Below are 7,602 nucleotides of genomic sequence, written 5' to 3' on the forward strand. Positions count from 1 at the left end.
TGACTGTGGAGTCGAGCTGACTAAAGTTAACAACCTCAATCTCTTCACCATCCATCCTCATGCTGCAAATTGGTCCAGTGGTGAGGATCTTTGTTCTCTTGACATTGAGCCTCAATCCATACTGAAGGCTTCAGTCCTTGACTATATATGTACAGCTTGTACAACAGAAAACTATAGTTATATAGTTATAAAACTGACATCAGTTTTCTCCAGCCTGCAAAAGTAGTTACTTGCCCTTAGAATTCTTTGTTTCCTTTCTTTAGTCATGTAAAGTAGTTTAATCTCTCTGTTTACCAGGAGAATTGCATCTCCTAGTTCAGGAGTTATCTCTTTGAAGCTGTTTCCCCAGTTATATGTAAATTGTTCTTCAGTTCCTTCAACTTAAGAAATGCTATACAAATTCAGAGCTTTCAATTTTCTGACTCCAGCTCCTTACATATTTCATTGAAATACTTTGTCTTCCCTTGCGGCCCTCTGAAATCTTCTGTTCAACTTCTTACTATCTTGAAGCTCAGCAACAATAAAACAAAGATACTCACTACTGGGCTGATTGGCAGCATCATGATAGATGGTGAAGTGATTGAGATTGTTGACAGCTTCAGTTTGCTTGGCTCCATAATCAACAGTCTTGGTACCAGCAGCCAGAAAATTAAAAGACAAATTGCACTGGGAAGGTCTACTGTCAGAGACCTATCCAAGGTACTGAGGAGCAACGATGTCAGTCTGGAGACTAAGGTGTGCCCGATACAGGTCATGGTCTTTGTAATCACTTGCTATGCATCAGAGAGCTGGAAAATGACCAGGGATGATTTAAGAAAAGTTGATGGCTTTGAACTTTGTTCCTGGAGAAGATTATTGAATATACCAAAGACTGCTAGGAGAATAAACAAGTTCATCCTGGAGAGAGTGAAGCCAGGCTGCTCCTTGGAGACAAGGATTCTGAAACTCTGTCTGACATATTTTGGGCATGTTGCAAGGCAGGATCAGTCCTTGGAGAGGGACGTCATGCTTTGGAGGGTGGAGGGACCCAGCAGGAAAGGAAGACCCTCAATGAGATGGGTTGATTCTGTCACTGGGGTAATGGGGATAGGTGTGCCAGAGACAATAAGGTTGGCAAGAGATAGAGCAAGGTTTAGGGTTGTTGTACATAGGGTTGCTCTGAGTCGCAAGTGATTTGACCACACACAACAACAATGTAAATTGTAATTTAATATGCCTGTTTGCCAAGAATGGGAGTATTGAATAAATTAACTTTTATCTTTCCAAAACTAGGTTTTCTCACCTATATGAACAGTGTTTGGTGAAGCTTCTCCATTAAAACAAGCTTGGAAGCAGTAGTGGCATCCACTGCCATAACAGCTTGCCTCATGAAACCTTTCATTCATCGGGTCGCTATGAGTCACCTGCGACTCAATGGCACTTAACAACAGCAATAACAACACATGTTAACTAGTTTATAGATTGCCTGTTTTTTTTTTTTTGTTTTTTGTTTTGTTTTTTTTAGATTGCCTGTTTACTGGTATCTGCATGTGAGGGTTTTTTTTTTTCCAAATGTAGAAATTATTTGATTTTACTAACCAAAGTGCATTGTTAAGTGAGTTGGTGTCTCACCATGGTATAAAAGCCTAATGACCACTCGCAGACAGCAAAGCAGTCTTTGAGGCCAACTCACTGTCCTCCTAGATGTGTGAGAAGGTGCACCTAAATATTGCAATCCATTTGTCTTATTGGCAATTGACTACTGAAAAGACCCCTTGAGCCCAGTAACATATATGAATAATTACATTTCAATTTATCTGTAATTTTTGTGTTTTACATATCCGCACGAATTACTATGATCTACAACAAAAAGCCAAAGATATTTTTTAAAAAACTTTAATTTACTTCTTTAAAAATCCCAGTCACTACTTTTCTTGAAAGAAAACATTTCAATTTCTTTCAAACACAAAAAAGGAAACAAATATGAAAGTCACAGTGTTTAAGAATTCTGTACAGTTTTAAGGGGATAATATTTCAGAAGTAGTTTACCAAAATTTTCTTTTGAAGTATCTCTGGAGAGACTTGAACCTCCAGTCTTTCTGTTTACATCTGAGTATATTAACCTTTGCACCACCAAGGACACCTTTCAGAATTCCCTCTGTCTTTTCTTCCCAGCTGCAAGAGCTCATCCTTTTCTATCAAAAATTTTCTTGTGGTGGTTCTCAAAATATATTACATTTCCTGAATTCTTCATTTGCACTTCTATACCGATAACAGTACATTTTTTTTTAATATCGAATTTACAAAAGATCAAATTCTGAGCGCAATATTCAGTACTTGGCTGAATCTGGGGAAATAACATTGACTAAAATGTTGTTTCTTCTCTTGTGAATTGGGTTACTGAAAGTGCTTGCCATTGAAAGGTTTTTGTAAGGATTAAAGGAGACAGAAAAGGTCAAAGGTTTCCTACAGTGCCTGGCACAGAGTAAATATTTGGTTAGTGTTATATGACCCCTTTCCTTCTTCATTACATCATTCCATCAGTCCCATCAGGGGTTGATCCTTCTTGTTAATTTGTCCAAAATATGTGGAAAGTTGTTCCTGTAGAATGACGTCATGTTTGATATATTAGAGGGCCAGTTAAAAAGACAAAGATCCTCAAAAAAATGAATCGGCACAGTGATTGACAATGAGTTCAAACACAGCAAAGATTTTGAAGATGGAGATACTAGGCAATGCTTCTTACCTCATGTGGGGTTGCTATGGGAAGGATCTGACTTAGAGGTATCTAATGACAACTCAAGTTACTAGTTGCATCATGATCATCATGGATATAGTTACATTAATTGTAAAAACTTTCTTCATTCCATAATAAATTCTAGGCCATGCCAAAAGCCATGCACAGCTATACCAATGTTGATTCTTCATTATTTCCTCTCTTTCTAGCGTCTTCCTTCAGACTTTCAGTCTGCGTCTACTTCACCAGGTTCACTCATCCTCTACAGACCAATTCATTTATTTTCTTCATGAATAGTTCTATTACTCTCTTATAAGAAAAGTTAAATTTAACTCCCTTGACTCAATATTCTCTTAAGAGTGTATGTGCATCATCACCTCAATTGTCACATTATATTAATTTTTTCTTCACTCTTATGTAGCAAGAATAGATTGTGTTGGTGAAGTGTCTGTTCATATCCTGTGCCCATTTCTAAATTGGATTATTTACCTTTGTCTTGTTGGGCTGCTCAAGTATTTTATAAATTCTAGATATAAGTCCCTTATCTGACATGTCATTACCAAATACTTTTTCCCAGTCTGTGGTTTCCCTTTTTACCCTGTTGGAGAAGTTTTTGGATTTGCACAGGGATTTGATTCTTAGAAGGTCCCATTCGTCTATTTTATCTTGTCCTGGTTGTAGATTTTTCAGGATATTTGGAAGACTCTTTATGTTGTGGATTAGGACTTTTAGAGTTCTTCCAAGCTTTTCTTTAATGAAGTTTATAGTCCTTGGTGTTAGTCTTAACTCATGATCCACCTAGTTGTTTTTTGTATATGTAGTGAGGTGTGGATCTTGCTTGAGTCTTCTGCAGATAGTTTTGCTATTTTGCCAACGCCATTTGTTAAAAAGGCTGTCATTTTCCCACTTAACTGATTTCATCTCCTTGTCAGAAATCATTTGACCATAGGTAGACGGGCTGATTTCTGGGTTCTCAATTCTATTTTCATTGTTCTATGTGTCTGTCATTGTTCCAGTATCATGCTGTCTTAACCACCATGGCAGTGTAGTAGGATTTGAAATGAGGGAGTGGGATGCCGCCTATTTTTTTTTCTATTTTTAAATAGTGCTTTGCTTATTTGGGGCTTCTTTCCATTCCAAATGAAACTGGAGATTGCCTTTTCAGATGGTAAATAAGCACATGAAGAAATGTCCAAAATAATTCATAGCTCTAAGAGAGATGCAAATCAAAACAGGTATGAAATATTGTCTCGCCCCAGAGAGAATAGCAAAATTTAACAGAACAGCAAGCAACAAATGCTGGTGAGGTTGTGGAGAAACTGGAACCCTTATTGTTGGTGGAAGTGTAAAATGGTGCAACCACTGTGGAAGGTGGTGTGGCACTTTCTCAAAAAGTTGCAAATAAAGATACCATTTGATCCAGCAATTCCACTACTGAGAATATACCCCAAAGAGATCATAACTGACACCCAAGCAGATATATGCACACCCATGTTTATCGCGGCTTTGTTCACAATAGCAAGGAGTTGGAAACAACCTAAGTGTCCATCAACAAAGGTATGGCTAGAGAAGCTGTGGTATATTCACACAAAGGAATACTGCGCTGCCGTGAAAACAAGGAAGTCATGCAATATTATTCAAAATAGGTTACCCTAGAGGACATTATGCTGAGTGATAAATACCTCAGTCACAAAAGGACAAATACTGCATAGTGCCACTGTTGTAAACAGGACTGACATCGGGATTGAGGGGAGACTGAGAAAGATGGGATAAATAATGTATACTGCATAGAGGGAGAAAACTGCTTAAAAGGGATATGTGATTAGGTATTATTGTCATGACAGGAGTCATGAATGAAGGCTGTGTAGTGGAGTGCACTTGGAGGGAGATGTTGTAAAACAATGAAAGAGTTGTTCTTTTACTTTTCAAAGAGAAGAGTGTACTGAGGGGGGAGGGGTGGAACATGAGAAAAGTGCAGCAATGAATGAATAGAAATCCAAAGTCTCTTTAAATTTTCGTTAAAAAGTTTTCGTTAATAATAATAGTAATAATAATAATAAAAGAAAAGGTAAAATTTTTAAAAAGATAGAAAAAATAATAGATTGTATTAAGTTTGGGAGTAGGCATCATGCCAGATATTTCTCTGTGTCCTTACTATCCTCATTATAATCATTGTGCCTATCATTTTTCCTGGCTGCCTATGAGTTAGACCCTTTAACGAACATGTTTCTTTAAACCATGGTTCTTTCTATAACCATGTGAGTGTGGGTTCTTCTAGAGCTAAAAAAAAAGCTATACTCAGGTTAAGTAAATTGTTCTACTTTACAAAGCTAGACAGTGCCTGTAATTTAAATCCAAGTCTATGTCTCTAAATCTGCTATTCTGTATGGTGTCCAAAGCCACACTATTATTTTTGTTTTGTTGTTATGTACCATCTAGTGACCTGCAACTCATAGGGACCCTGTGTACAACAGCCCTAAACCCTTCTCCATCCTGTGCCAATCTTATTGTCTCTGACACACCTATCCCCATTACTCCAGTCACTGAATCAATCCATCTCATCGAGGGTCTTCCTCTCTTGTGCTTTCCTCTACTCTCCCAAGCATAACATCCCTCTCCAAGGACTAGACCATCTTGTAACGTGTCCAAAGTTTGTCAGACAAAGTTTCAGAATTCTTGCCTCCAAGGAGCAGCCAGCTTGGTCTCACCCTCTCTAGGATGAATCCCTTTGTTCTCCTAGCGGTCCAAAGCCTTGGCAACTAGAATTACCCTGTTCCACTATGTATGATATTTTTTTCCTATATTTTTAATTAATTTTAGTGAACATTTACAGAGATTTTGGATTTCCAGTCATTCATTGTCGCACTTTTCTCCCCGCTCCCTCCATCCAGTTCACTCTTCTCTCTGAAAAGTAAAAGAAAAATTCCTTCATTGGTATGCTATTTTTTAAAATAAGTTATGTTGTTTATATGCTAACTGATTGGTTCCATGTATTGATGTTTTGATTTATGAATCTGTTTTCTCAATGAGGTTTCACAATATCAGCATAATTTGCTACTTTTGGGAGTTTGAGGTTTGTGAAAATTTGGAGGCTTGGGAGAAATTTTAGGAAGTAAAATTATTTATCATGATATTTTAAGTGTCTGTTAGTAGTAACTAGATTTTAAATGAAGTTTTGTATAATTTATAATGTATTTAGGGTTCTTTTGTGGCTTAGGGATAAGAAAATATGTTGCAATCCCAAAGACACAAGGTTCAAATCAACCAGCTTCCCTGTGGGAGAAGGATGGGATATCTCCTCCATTGTGATTACTACCGCTGAAACCTACTGGAGGGTCAGCTATGAGTTGATTCCAACTTGACAGCACACAACAAAAACAACAGCATAATGCATTTAGATGAAGCTGATACAATCTTGCTTGCTGAAACTGAGGAGGACCTGAGAAATTTGCTGCAGCCTTCAATATGGATTGAATATCAACATCAAGAAAACGAGCCCATTGACAGCATCATGATAGATGGTGAAGAGATTGAGATTTTTAACAGCGTCAGCTTGCTTGGCTCCAGAATGAACACTCTTGATAGCAGCATCCAGGAAATCAAATGATAAAATGCATTGGGAAAATCTGTTGTAGGGACCTATGCAGAGTACTGAAGAGCGAAGATGTCAGTCTAGAGTCCAACGTGCACCTGATACAGGCCATGATCTTCGCAATTACGTGCTATGCAATGACTAAGGATGACAGAAGAATTTATGCCTTTGAATTGTGGTGCTGGAGAAGAGCATTGGATAAACTATGGACTGCTAAGAGAAAAAACATGTCTGTCCTGGAGAGGGTAAAATCAGGCTGCTTATTGAAGGGAAGGATTTTGAAGCTCTGTCTGACATGCTTTGGGCATGTTGCAAGGAGGGACCAGTCCTTGGAGGGGGACATCATGCTTGGAAGTGTGGAAGGACCATTTAAGACAGGAAGACCCTGGATGAAATGTATTGACTCAGTGACTGAGGTGATGAGGATAGATGTGTCAGAGACAATGTAATTGGCTCAAGACAGAGCAGGGTTCAGAGCTGTTGTATATAGGATCACAATGAGTCACAGCTGGCTTGACAGCACATAACACCACCACAACTTAGGGTGGCTGTCTTGCTGCCAAAGTGGTTAAGTGCTTGACTACAAACTGAAACATCTTTGGTTTGAACTTGTCAGCCTCTCTGTGGAAGAAAGATACGGCATTCTGCTTCCAAAAAAGATTTCTAGCCTAGGAAACTGTCATGTTAGGGTCATTTTGAGTTGTAACCAACTAGAGAGCAATGGGTTTATTTTGAGATTCGTAAGAACATCACTAAACTTAGTTAATTCAGTCTTAAGAAATCAGTTTCTCAAGTTTTAGGAATTCAGTACTGATTGAAAGTTACTTTGAGCTACTATTTAGAAGTCTCTTTATCCATTACAAGCTGGAAGTTTCACCGTGATGTCAAAGAGATTAGAATAAGACCATTTGCAGACCAAAAAATAAGGAGGGAGAGGGGAGGAGTGAAGTTCAAAGAAAATTGAAAAGAAGCTTCTGTATAGTATAGGGCAGTTGTGTGAGTTGATCTTTCAGAGACAGAGCACAGGCTATTCATTTTTAGCTGCTGCATAATGGTGTAATCGAAGGTGAGTCACGCTCCCCTTATCCAGAGCTGGTTTGATCCTCTGTAAAATGGGGTAGAATTGAGGGAGTATCTGTTGCTTAAAACCAGTTACAGAAATGTTGACTCAAAGGAATTCTATATTTCTGAATACAACTCTACTCCACAAGGCTTTCTGGGGCTGATTTTCCAAAAGTAGTTATCCAGGTTTGTCTTCCTAGGTATAGTCAGGCTTAAATTCCCAGCTCTTCAT

The sequence above is a fragment of the Elephantulus edwardii genome, unplaced genomic scaffold, assembly GCF_000299155.1.
Source record: "Elephantulus edwardii isolate Elephantulus edwardi_28Jun2011 unplaced genomic scaffold, EleEdw1.0 scaffold00029, whole genome shotgun sequence".
NCBI classification, from domain to species: domain Eukaryota; kingdom Metazoa; phylum Chordata; class Mammalia; order Macroscelidea; family Macroscelididae; genus Elephantulus; species Elephantulus edwardii.